The sequence below is a fragment of the Coenobita brevimanus genome, chromosome 104 (genome assembly GCF_032717465.1).
Source record: "Coenobita brevimanus isolate Jiangsu-jjx chromosome 104, ASM3271746v2, whole genome shotgun sequence".
Taxonomy (NCBI): domain Eukaryota; kingdom Metazoa; phylum Arthropoda; class Malacostraca; order Decapoda; family Coenobitidae; genus Coenobita; species Coenobita brevimanus.
Genome location: NC_137057.1, coordinates 36,362,776 through 36,376,275, shown reverse-complemented (window position 1 = coordinate 36,376,275; position 13,500 = coordinate 36,362,776).

Sequence of the window (13,500 nt, the reverse complement as noted above, 5' to 3'; positions counted from 1 at the left end):
TCCTCGAGCCAAGGAACCTGCCATATGGCTCTCCAGTTTGTTATGGAACATATAAATTAGTTAGCAGAGCTGTGAACCGAAGTTTGCAACGGGCCAGGAAGGGAAGGGATTTCATACATTTTAATGCCAAGCCCTTCCAAGCAATGTTGAAATCTGATGGTATACATTGGAACCATCATGGTAGGGAAGCGGTTCTGCAGAAATTTATAAATTATGTAGAACATAAGAAAGGAGAGTTCTATGCTGTACAAGCTATGGGTGGGCCTATGGAGTATTGAGGTAATTAATTCTGAGCTCGGGGAATATGGGTGTTTTGGCAATTGAGTGTGGGGATGAAATAAAACCCTTGAGGTTTAATAACCCTGGGGAATAGGTTAAAAGTATAGACCTAATCCCTACACTCCTCAAAATTAGACTAAATAATTAGCTGAGCTGTAATGATTATTACAAAATTGGGAGAGGGGATAATTTGCACAATGAGGACTTAATCCCTACCCTCTTCAAAATTTTAAATAATCAAATCATTACTAAGTTGAGGTAAAATTGTGGTTGGAATTCATAATTAAATTATTAAATTAGAACTCCGTCAACATGTCTGTTTCTTTATTGCAAAAATCTTCTAGTAGTAAGGCAGGATGGGTAACTAGAGCCATAAATGATTGTAACCAGTCGTTGGACCAAATACCTCTGTCCGAGGAGAGAATAAATAGTCTCCTAAATATTCTGAAAGATCGTTGGAGTAAGTACGAAGAGAGTTACTTAACTTTAGAAGCGGCTATAGTAAAGGCTGAGAATAAGGAACTCTTAGAGTCAGAAACTACGAAGTTTGAAGACAAATTAGAAGAGTACTTAACTGTAGTAAAGACACTAGAGTCAAAATTAGCTGACACTGCCGCGGAAACACAAGTTGTGGCACAGCAGAGTAGAGCTGTGTTACCACAAATAACGCTTCCAGAATTTGATGGAGAGCAGAACTGGAAATCTTTCTGGGATCAGTTCAAATATTTGGTACACGATAGAACAGATCTCCCTAAAGTCACCAAACTTACTTATTTGTTAGGACAGGTCAAAGGAACACCATATCAACTGATAAAAGAATTACCAGTAGAAGAAAATAACTATGAAGTGGCTTTGACCATCCTTAGACAAAATTACGAAGACAGGGAGCAAGTTATAAATCGTTTATTAAAGGCTCTAATAGAATTACCCATGCCTAGGCACGATTTTGATTCCTTGCAAAAATTTAGAATTGCATTAAGTTGTAAATTAAGGGACTTAGGTACTTACGAAGATATTAAAACATCAGATTGGGTGCTTTCAAGAATTGTGTCCTTAAAGCTACCACCGAAAACCAAGGATGCTTTGTATGGTAGGTACCAGAAGGATAATTTCTCCTGTGAAGAGATAGAGGAAGGCTTGATGCAACTCTGTAAACATTTGCAAGGAACATTAAACACTACTGAGGTCAAACAGAAGACCGAAGTAAAGAAAAAACCCACTAACCAACTGATAGGGAAAGTTAAGTCAGAGAAGACTAAGTATGTGCCTAAAGAAGAGATAGGTACTTTCCTTAGCTCCACGAAGGCCGAGGATAAAGTATTAAAGATAAGGAATAGACATGCTGAAGATATTAAGGAAATAAAACCTTCCATGGTAAAAGACAGGAAAGTTTGTGTCTTTTGTGGTGAACAACATTCCAGTGTATTTTGTCAACACTACCCTGATTATGCTTCTAGAGTAGGGAAGCTTCAGGAACTGGGGTGTTGTACAGTATAATCTGTATGAACTCCGAACATACTGCCGCGGACTGTAAGACTAAATTAAATCTTTGCTTTAAATGCAAAAGGGATCATCATCATAGTGCTTTATGCCCTAGGATGAAAATTGAGGTTCCTAAACCTGCAAGCGTCAATATGACAATTGCAAAAGGGAATGCTCCATTAGTAATGCCAGCTGCCGTACCAATAGCAGATGTGAAAGTATTGTTTGAGAATAGAAACCAATTAGTATGTACCCTGTTTGATACGGGTGCTCAGAAAACTTTCATATCTGCAGACATTGTGGAGAAATTAAAGTTACCAGTTATCGGCAAGGTAAATCTAGCCATTACAGGATTCTTAACAACTAGGAAGGCTCAGTACTTTGATTTAGTTAGACCTGTAATACAATTAGGCAGATATAAATGCCGTATAACAGCAGCTGTGCTTGATACTATGGAGACAAGTATATACATAAAGGGATTGAAGGAAACCTCTGATCATCTGCAAAGCTCAGGGATAAAGTTGGCTAAACAGAATGTGGATTCAGATACTGTGGGTCCCATAAAAATGATAATTGGTTCTGATTATTGTGGAAGATTCCTACATAGGACTTTCAAAAGGAATAAGGTACAGTTGTTCAAGAGTCCAGGAGGTAACCTTATTATGGGTCAGTTGCCTTTTCCAAAACAAGTTAAAGGAGAGGCCAAACTAGTAGACTCAGTCTTTGTTACCCCCACACAGTCATTGATGGTAGCTAGAATAGGTGCAGAATTAGAACCTACTCAGATAAATGACTTGTTGGATGAAAACATTGAACCTGTACACAAACTGTGGGACCTAGACAGTGTAGGAATACACTCTGAGGAACCAACCCCTGAAGATAAGATAACTTTGGATCTGTATAATCAGTCTGTGGAATTTAAGGATGGACAGTATTGGGTAGGATTACCATGGAAACTAAACCATTCAGAGTTACCAACAAATTACCAAGCAGCTAGAGCTCAGTTAAATTCTCTTCTAAGAAAGTTGAGAGATAAACCAGAACATCTGACCCTATATGATAATATTATAAAGGATCAATTGAAGAATAAATTTATAGAAGAGGTAGAATACCCTGTTAACCACAAAGAAGGACACTACTTACCACATCATGCTGTAAGCAAGGATTCAGTAACTACTCCCATAAGGATAGTATTCAACTGTAGTAGTAAAGCGTCCAAGGGATCAGCTAGCTTGAACGATTGCCTATACTCTGGACCTACACTAACAGAGAAGTTAGGGAATGTGTTACTAAGATTTAGAGAGAAACCTTACGCTTACACAGCAGACATTAGTAAGGCTTTTCTCAGAATAGGACTGAGAGATGATGATAGGAAATTTACAAAATTCCTCTGGCCTCATGATCCTCAAATTAAGGATAGTCCATTGAAAACTTACTGTTTCCGATCGGTGCTCTTTGGCTCTTGCGCTAGTCCTTTCCTACTTTGCAACACTTTAAAGCATCATTTTGAAAATGCCAAATGTCCAGAAATAGGGCAGGCTTTTTATATGGATAATTTGCAAGGTGTTGCTGATACAGAATCGGAAGCTTTGAAGGCTTATGAAGTAGCCAATTCCGAATGTGGGAAGGCAAATTTGCCATTACAGAGTTGGAATACAAATTCACCGCTTTTGAGGAATAAAATACAAGAGGACTATCCAGATACTGACATTCCCAAAATTCAAAATGTGTTAGGTCTTAACTGGGATACAACAGCTGATGTAATAATTTTGAAACCAATTAAGTTCTCTGATGTCACTCTCACAAAGAGGTCCTTGTTAAGTCAGGTTTCCAAGCTATTTGACCCATTAGGATTGGTCAGTCCTATAGTTATTAGGGGCAAATGTTTAGTACAGGAGGCTTGGCGAGAAAAGTTAGACTGGGACACTGAATTGGGTGAGACACATGTGGAACAATGGGAACAGATTAGAAAGGAGTTTGAAACTACATCAAGCATATGTATGCCCAGGAAAATAAACAGTAATGAGAAGTCGCACTTACACATATTTTGTGATGCTTCTCAAAGGGCCTATGGAGCAGTAGCTTATTGCGCAACAGGAGAGGATAGTAAGATTATAATGTCCAAAGCCAGAGTTGCGCCAATTAAAGAAAGAACCCTACCTCAAATGGAATTGGCTTCCATAGAAGTAGGAACTAAATTGGCCAGGTATATAACCACCACTCTTGATACTCGGTTTGAGGATATTTACATATGGACTGACAGTGAGATTTGTCTTTACTGGATAGGGAAGGAAGACAGTAAAATTCCTTTCGTCCGTAATAGAGTGAAGACTATTAAAGAGCTGTCTTCCAAATTTAAATTCATGCATGTGTCCTCCAAACAAAATCCAGCTGATCTGCTCTCGAGAGGTTCGACCGTAAGGAGACTGATCAAAGATAATTTGTGGTTTAAAGGTCCTAAATGGTTACTCACTAAGGATTGGCCTGAACAGAAACAGTACAGTATTGCTGAGATTAGTGTAGTGAACTTGGATCCTATAGTACCTGAGCCAGAAGTAATTGACATCAGCCGATTTTCATCAATAAGACAACTTCTAAATACTACTAAATTGGTTGTTGAATTTTTGAATAAAAAGGTGGGGTTTCAGAAATTAGATCCCCTAGAATACTGGCTGAAAAGAGTACAAAGAAATTCTTACGGGGAAATATATAAACTTTTAGGCCAAGACACTGGAAAAAGGAATAAGCTGATGAAGAATTTAGGCTTGTTCTTAGACGGAAAGGGTCTGATAAGATGTCGAGGCCGATTGGTAAAGGCTGACTTGCCTATCCAAACCAAACATCCCATTTTATTACCTAAGAGTGGGTGCTTTGTACAACTTATTATAAAGGAAGCCCATGATTCCACTCTCCATGGAGGTGTACCACAGACCTTAGCCCAAATTCGGGAAAGGTACTGGATTCCTAAGGGTAGACAGGTTATTAAAAAATATCTCAAAAACTGCATCATTTGTAGGAGGTATGAGCAGAGACCTTTTAACTACCCTGGACCACCAGCCCTACCGAAGGAAAGGGTGTGCATAAGTCAGCCCTTCCATATAACAGGAGTGGACTACACAGGGGCTATAACTGTTACGGGTGAGGAAACTCCCCATAAAGTTTACATTTGTTTATTTACTTGTGCCTACACAAGGGCAGTCCATCTAGAACTAGCGGAAGACCTAAGCTCTGAGACATTCCTCAATGTCTTTCGCAGATTTGCCGCTAGAAGGTCTTGTCCTGGCAAGTTAATAAGCGACAACGGAACTAATTTCGTTGGAGCAGCTCCCTTACTGTTGAACATAATGAACGACCCAAAGGTTAAGTCGGGGCTGGGGATCAGAAATTGTATTTGGCAGTTCACAGCTCCAAGAGCTCCATGGCAAAATGGATTTACCGAAAGAATGATTGGTATTGTCAAGAACTGCCTGAGGAAAACATTACATAGAACTAAGATCACGAGAGAAGATTTAAGAACAGTAATAACTGAAATTGAAGCCAGGATTAATAATAGACCTCTGACTTATCAAGATGACACTAGCGACTCGCTAGAGGCCTTAACACCGGCTCACATGTTACATGGCAGGAAGCTCCATCCGATGCCTTGTGTGGATATCCAGGAAGAAGTGGATGATCCTAACATAGAAAATAATGATTTAGGACAACACTTTCGGGAGGGATATCAACGTCTGAAAAGGGTGCTGGATACGTGGAATAGACATTGGAGCGAAGAGTATCTTTTGAGCCTACGAGAGAGGTTTTATGGAGCTCAAGCTGCCAGCAACAAATCAGTTATTAACATAGGAGATGTGGTCCTAGTGAAGACTGAACAGCCAAGATGCCAGTGGCCATTAGCTAAAGTGATCTCCACACACCCAGATTCTGAAGGGGTGCTGAGACTCGTAAAAATAAAATGCAGGGGACATACCAGTATAAAAACTATTGATAAACTGGTACCCCTTGAGTTAGCAACCACTCCGGATCCAGAGAATGGTGAAGATCAAACGGGTCAAGAGGCGCGACCTAGTAGGGCCGCAGCACAGGGTTCTCGAGAATTATGGAGGGAACTCTTGGCTAAGGGTCATATTACATGATACAACGTATCATTTTCCGCCGGCCCCAAAACTGTGGGAAATATTTTCCCCCAGAGCAGTTGCGCTCTCTAAATTTATCATAGTTTATCCCTGGTTAAAGGCAGAGGACGTAGAGACTGTTGTTAATTATTCAAGCGGTTTTAATAACCCAGAAACGACGTTCTCTTTAATAATTCTTGTTATTGATAAATTAAATGCTACTGCATTTAACCCCCGTGGACAACTATGCATTGTAAATACATGTAATTATGTGGTATTTTCCACTGACCTAAGCTGCGTCTGCGCGATAGGTGACGTGGCAAGCAGGGAAAGATTCCCCTGTTAAGGCAGATGTGGAACTAAGATATTTACATAGTTAAAGGGAATAATTGGTCTAACTTTAATTTAAGTAGAACTAAGATTAATTTGTTAGATTTGCCCTGTACATATCATGATGTAATTTGACTGTATTTAGTACTGTAAATAACTAAAAGTTGGCAACCTACCATTCTATGAGGGAGGTAGAATTGCCGCGTTCACTCACTCTGTTCCTAGTCGCTCTCAAGCTAGGTTGTACATACGCACCATAAGGACGCTTGCTTGCTCAAGCAATTACACTAAGCAGCCTCATCGTCATCGGTTATCGATCACTCCCTCTTCACTAGCTAAGTATCCTTTACGAATTGGCCAATTCAAGGGGGGATTAGCTATGAGGTAGAAGAGAAATAGTTATTGTAGGTGAGTTAAGGTTAAGTTACGTTTCACCTAACTCTATGAGACTTGTTTGATTTACTTAAGAACAACTTTATAAACGAGTAACGACCTACGAGTTGTTATTAGTAAATATCAGAAATTTCTTACATAGCGGTGCTCCGGCAGGGATACCGACTTGTATACATTAAACTATTTTCACATTGTGGTGTCCAGAAAGAGGGCCCCGATTTGATTACCAGAACTTATTGAACATTTTTCACATATATTATTATATATATATATATATATATATATATATATATATATATATATATATATATATATCATCCAATCCTACATTGCCCTATGAGGAACGTAGGAGCCCGGGGCTAGGCAGTTGGCCCCGACATTTAAAATGGTGACCAGCCTCACTCATCCTTAAGTGGTATTACATGAGCAATCAACCCCAACCATCCACTGGATATAAACCTTCACCGGCTCAATCCGATTGGATCGTAATAATTACCCTCTAAACCACCAGGCGCCAAAATTTATTTATATGGTTACCACCCAGCGTAGTAAATGGTTTCCTGGTGTACAGGAAACCATTTGGCTTGTCACTCATTGTAGAGTCACCCACAGGCAGAAGGAAGAGGAAAGAATGAAGGAAAGAAAGACAGAAGAGGGAGTGTAAAGTTACCCGCAGGAGAAGGACAAGGAAAGACAGAAGAGGATGGATGGAAAGAAGGATGGAGGAGAGGAAAGGGCAGACACCCGACTGCAGCACTACATCGAGTGAGTAGATGGTGAGCTCCCCCACCTACCATATATATATATATATATATATATATATATATATATATATATATATATATGTCTGTATGTATAACTGTTTGTCTTAATAAAGTATTTAAATTCTTAAAAAAAAAAAAAAATCTGTGTCCCCCCTTACCTCCATATCTCTACCTGGTGGTCCTCCCTCTCCCTCCCTGTCTGTCATCTCCCAGTCCCTCCTCTTGTCCCCCTCCCCCCGTCCACCTACCCAACACCGATGTCAGACTCAGCACCAACACCAGCACCATTATCAGCAGCAGCAGCCGCCCAACGTTCCAACTCTCCCTTGCCATTATCAGGGGTGACGGTGGTGGCAGGCAGCAGTGGCGGCAGGAAGCAGCGGCGGCAGTCGGCAGGGGTGACCTCTCTCTACCGTCGCTAACCACACGCTGTAATGTGGGATGCAGACTGGTAACATCTAATAACGACAGGCGTTCCAAAAATGACAGTTAAGAGTTGATAATCGCCTTCCCCAGCACAGTTACAACCTCTTTACTACGATGACTAAGCTGTATATTTCATTCTTGTAACCTCCAGACGATTCTTTTCATATCCAGAAGGACCTGTACCAGTGAAAGTTTGCTGAATGGTGCATATGCCCTCTCTGGTGCTAAAAGTCTCCCTTAAGTTGACAAAAAATCGTCAGAAAGTGGCAGAAATAAAAGAACTCTGAGACCAACATCCGCGCCTTGTATGTTTGACTTTATCCTGTGACCTAGACCTTTTACCGATTGTTTTCAATATCGAAATACTTCACTCTTGACTTACCCTCAACCCTTCGACGAACTTTGATTCAAACAGGACAAAAACTCTTAATTGCTCTCTCTCTCTCTCTCTCTCTCTCTCTCTCTCTCTCTCTCTCTCTCTCTCACACACACACATACACATACACACACACATACACACATACACACACACATACACACATACACACACACACACACACACACACACACACACACACACACACACAGTCCCCCCCAACATACACACACACTTCTACCCCCAGATACATAACGAGAGAAGGCAGTACTGTACACTACTGCTCTACTGCGCACGGGTGTAATGAAGAGTACAGAGTCACCGGATTCAAGATGTTAACCCTTTGAATTCGTGTGACGTCCTTTCTGGTTTATTCTTGCTGCTATCAGACGATTTTACTCAGCTCTGGCAAGGTCTCGTACTGAAGGGGGTTTATTAATGCTTCCTATAACCCTTCTTGACTGAAGCTTATCCCCAGCTGATTCAAATAATCGAGGGATGGTAAAAAAGAAATAAAAACACACGTCCCCGAGAGAAGTGAGTTAAGCATGATACCCTACGCAAGTCTGTAAAGGCCGGTCACGATAATGTTTTGGATACACTGATTGAATGGGTGCATCATGGTCCATTTCACTGTGCACTCCCTTGATACTTCTCTGGCCTTAATTCTGTTTTCGATTTCCTATTTCAGTATCCTACCCACCACATTCATCAACACTCTCAGGCTTCAGTGGGACGCTTCCAGGCAAATAACACTGATGTGTGAGTGGGTGCGTGGTAGTCCATTTCACTGGGGACTCAGCTGATAGTTCTTCTTCGTTTCTGCTTATATGTTATTTCTGAATCCTGTCTATGCACGAATTTTATTAGCAACCTCAGGCTCCTGTGATTCACTCTTACCTGAATAAAACCATCTGACCTAATCTGGACGAGAATAATAGAGTTATCCTCATCATGGAAAGGTTAATGATAACACTCTTTACACTGAGGCTCCTATGGCTCACTCAACTGAACAAAATTATTTGGGGTTGGCTGGAAGAGAATACAAGGCATGACCATGGTGACAAAATTACCACTCGCAGGCTCCTATGACTGACTCTCACTTGAATAAAATAACCCCCGATCAACTCGAATAAAGTACTAGAGCAGACGCGACCATAAGAAAAAAAAAAATTGAGGTGTTGCGACTTGGGACTAGTGAATAAATGAAATACGTAAATAGATAAATTAATCACAGTCTCGATCACTTTTCTCATCACCACCACCACCACCATCACGACATAAACCACCGCTAACACAACTACCACCACTGCCATTACTAGCACCACCACATATACCACCTCCACTTGCGTCTTACCTCTGTATCGACTCGGCAACGGGTTGGGACACTGAGAAGGTTCAAGGATCTCTGTCCGTTATATACCCCACTCACACCCTCCCTCTTTCAAGGTTAAAAGAATTTCCTGTCTGTTGCTTGCTTGCTTGCTTGCGCGCGCGCACACACACATTTTATAGATAGATAGATATAGAGGTAGATAAAGATATGCGCGCGCGCGCGCGCCTGCGTGCGTGCGTGTGTGTGTGTGTGTGTGTGTGTGTGTGTGTGTGTGTATTACGGCCATTTTGCGAGGTCGGTCATTTTGCAAATATCCTGGCGAAATCGGTCATTTTACAAATTTCCTGCTGAGTTTGCAAACAGGGGGAACTTTGCACTATCCTAACCTCACCTAACCTTACCTAAATCAACTTAACCCAACCAAACCTTACCTAAACTAACTTAACCTATAAAAACCTAAGTTAGGTTAGGTTAGATTTGTGCAAAGTATCCATACATTTAAAAGGAATTTTGAAAACTGACCACGGTTTTGGTCTGGGAAATATGCAAAACGACCGATTTCGCAAAATGACATACGGTATATATATATATATATAGAGAGAGAGAGAGAGAGAGAGAGAGACATCATCATTATCATCAGCCACTGCAAGTCCACTACTGCACAAAGGCCTCCTCCAGCCTTTTCCACGAATTCCTTGACTCAAGGTGGGTATAGGAGAGTTGTCTCCACTCCCACTGAGCTCTGTAGTAACACATTTTGAAAATGAGTTTTTTCCTAGGGACTTTTTAAGGCTTAATGGTAGACTAAGCACTTCGTTAAAATAAATACTGTAAAGAAGGGGAACTTTTGTTTTATTCCTGATACTTTTATTAACACCGACTAAATAATAACAAGAATTCTCTATATAGAAGTACGTGGCAGTCCCATCTGTGTCCTGATTGGCTAGCTACTATGACGTCACTAGCCCCCTTTCCACACATCACTTGGCGGGAAGGCGGATTGTTTGTGCTTACGGTGTATATTTGTAGCAGTTTTGTGTTGTGCTGTTGTTACATGCAAAGTTTATTCGAGAAAGAGAAGGAAGTTTGTATTTTTTCATGTATTTCCCTGAAACCAACACGAAAGTGGCTATAGATGCCTGCAAAAGAAAAGATCTATCGCACGTCAAGCAAGTAAAACCATGGCATTTCATTTGCTCAATACATGTTCCTTCCAAGTGTTTTAACTTTCACCTGTCATATGACAATGTCAAGCTCTCTTTAAAGCACAGCTCGTGTCCTGCCTTAAATCTACCAAGACTAGGAATCAATATTCGCAACCCTGTTTCGTATGAGGATCATATAGAGTGTTTTTACCAACGCTGACATTTTGCTTTCAGAACATTAGATTTTTATTGGAAATAAAAGGTTTAAGCTTTCGGTACCTTTTCAATAATCCATTAAGTGACGCTATGATAATACTTCTGTCAGTTTCAGCATTACTTGATAGTTCTCTAGATTTTATTGTCATTGCTGTGGCAGTACAGTATTTTCATCAGACTACCGTAGATTATTGTTTTCATTGCACAGAATGGGCTACTGAATGTGCAGGTTGTTTGGCAAGTTTTGTCATTAACATTAAGTATGAAATAATGTAGCCTACGAGTATATACGGAATATTGCACTAGTTTTCCAATATATTTAAGTTTTCTTTGTTTACACAATAGACAGTTTTCTATGAATAACAATCCCCCCGAACAATTGTGTATAACTATTGCAAATAAAAAAAAAAGTTAATGGATTTTTTTTTTGTCTTTGAAAGTTTTGAATGCTCATGACCAGTTGCTAATGACAAACTTACTGGACACCCTGTGTAGTAACACGGATTTGCTTCTCTGTTATTAACAGCATTTGGTTCTGTCGTTTAAATTCTTATATAATCAAGGTTCTTATCAGTAACGCCTTAGCGTATGCCTTCCTTATTGCAAAGTTTGACAAGATAAAGTCTTTCAGATTACACTTCGTATTTATTGCATTAAGGCATGACCACTGGGAATGACGGAGTGAGGATTAGTTAGGACGTGTTTTTCCCCTTAGTTTCGGTTGGTTTTGTTTTCAGGCTTACTAGGGTACTACAGGTTCCCAAACTGGGTATTGTTTTTGCTAATAAATGTACAGTATCAGTTTTATGCCAGTTTTTTCCCCAGGAAGCTACTGCCATTATATATCTCTGTGCATGTACAGATAGGCTGTGTTAAGGGGGTGTGGCCAGGGCAAGCCTGGGTAAAAGTTGCCAACTAGTCAATTTCCTTCAGCCCCACATGCACACACCTCTCCTATACCCACCTTGCCTTGACTGAGCCAATCTCTGCCACGTTTTGCCAACAAACTTCTCCATCTCATCTCACCACCTCTTGTCTGGCCTTTTTCTGCTACCCTTACACTCTCTCGGAGTCCGGTCAGTCAGCCTCTTGCTCCACTGGTTATCCTTTATTCCTGCTTCATGACCTGCCCACCTCTATTTCTGTTCTTTTATAACTTCTTTAATGTCTGATTTTAGTCTGCTCTCTCACCCAAGTTGATCTTGTTTTGTCTTTTTCTAAAAGACATTCTCAACACTGACCGTTCCATTACTCTTTGAGAACGGATTAGTTGATTTTCCATTGATTTGGTCAGTTTCCATTTCTCACAACCGTACGTCATAGCTGGAATTATTCATTCGTTATATGCGTTTCGTTTCATACATACTGGCAAGCTACCTTTCATGATGTCTCTATGTTTACCGAAAGCTTTTCATCCAATTGTAATGCGAGTTATTTTTTTTTATTTCGCTATCATGGTCTTTCGTTCGTTCGTGTCCCAAGCAACTGTACTCCTCCACTTCTTACAGAATTTCTTCGCTTATTATGATGACGCTCTGGGGTACTGCCTCATCTGGTGAGTGGTCCAAATTAGCAAGAAAAGTGTCAGCTAGGATAACATCATCATCATCATCATCCTCTAAATCACCAGTAACCTTAGACTTAGCCCTAGTGACAGCACATGCAGAGAACACATCAGGGACATCACAATCCTGGGTCGCAGCCACTGGCTTACTAGACAACTGAGGAGCTGGACACACTTGACTTCCACCAATATCATTTCCAAGTAAGAAAGTTACACCTGACATTGGCAGTGTCTCAACCAACCCAACCATAATGGAACCATTAACAAAACCAGACTCTAAATTCACTCTGCACAGAGGGACAGAGAAGTAATTATTCCCTACACCTTGTAAGATTACAGTTTCATCAGAGGAATTAACAGTAGAGCCTAGAACACTGGTCAGCATAAGGGATTGGCAAGCACCTGTATCACGATATATTTTAACTGATTTCCTGTCATTACTGTCCAGAGGACTGACAAAACCATCAGACAGGAAATTAGCACATGAACTCTTGAGAGTGTCACCCACGTTACTGCTCAAAAGAGGAGCTTCATCATGAGGATTTAATTTACCCCTCAAAGCAGGTTCAGTTAACTCAGTTAAAGAATTCTGGGAACTCTCAAGGGTGGACACTAGACCAATTGACTGAATATTTAAAGACTCCTTTTTGTTCACATCACGCTGTCTCCTGAAACATTTCTCCGTAGTATGACCAGCTTACTACAATAAGTACATTTACTTTTCTGAAATCTAGAGGTGAAGCTGGTATTTACTTCCTGAGAAACATCATCTTTATTGTCTTTCCTGTTACCTGTACTCTGAGTAGAGGCAACGTACTTACTCTCAGCTTTCCTTTTTTCTCTAGAATATCTCTTGTGAGTGAGAACATATTCATCAGCTAAAACTGCAGCATCAGACAAATTATCTATTCTTCTCTCATCAAGATATAGGCTTACATCATTATTAATACACCTTTTGAAGTCCTCCAGCAAAATCATTTGCTTAAATTTACCAAAATCAGAGTCCACATTCTTAGAATTTAACCACTGCTCTAATAGATCTTCTTTGATTTTTGCATACTCAACATGGGATTGCTT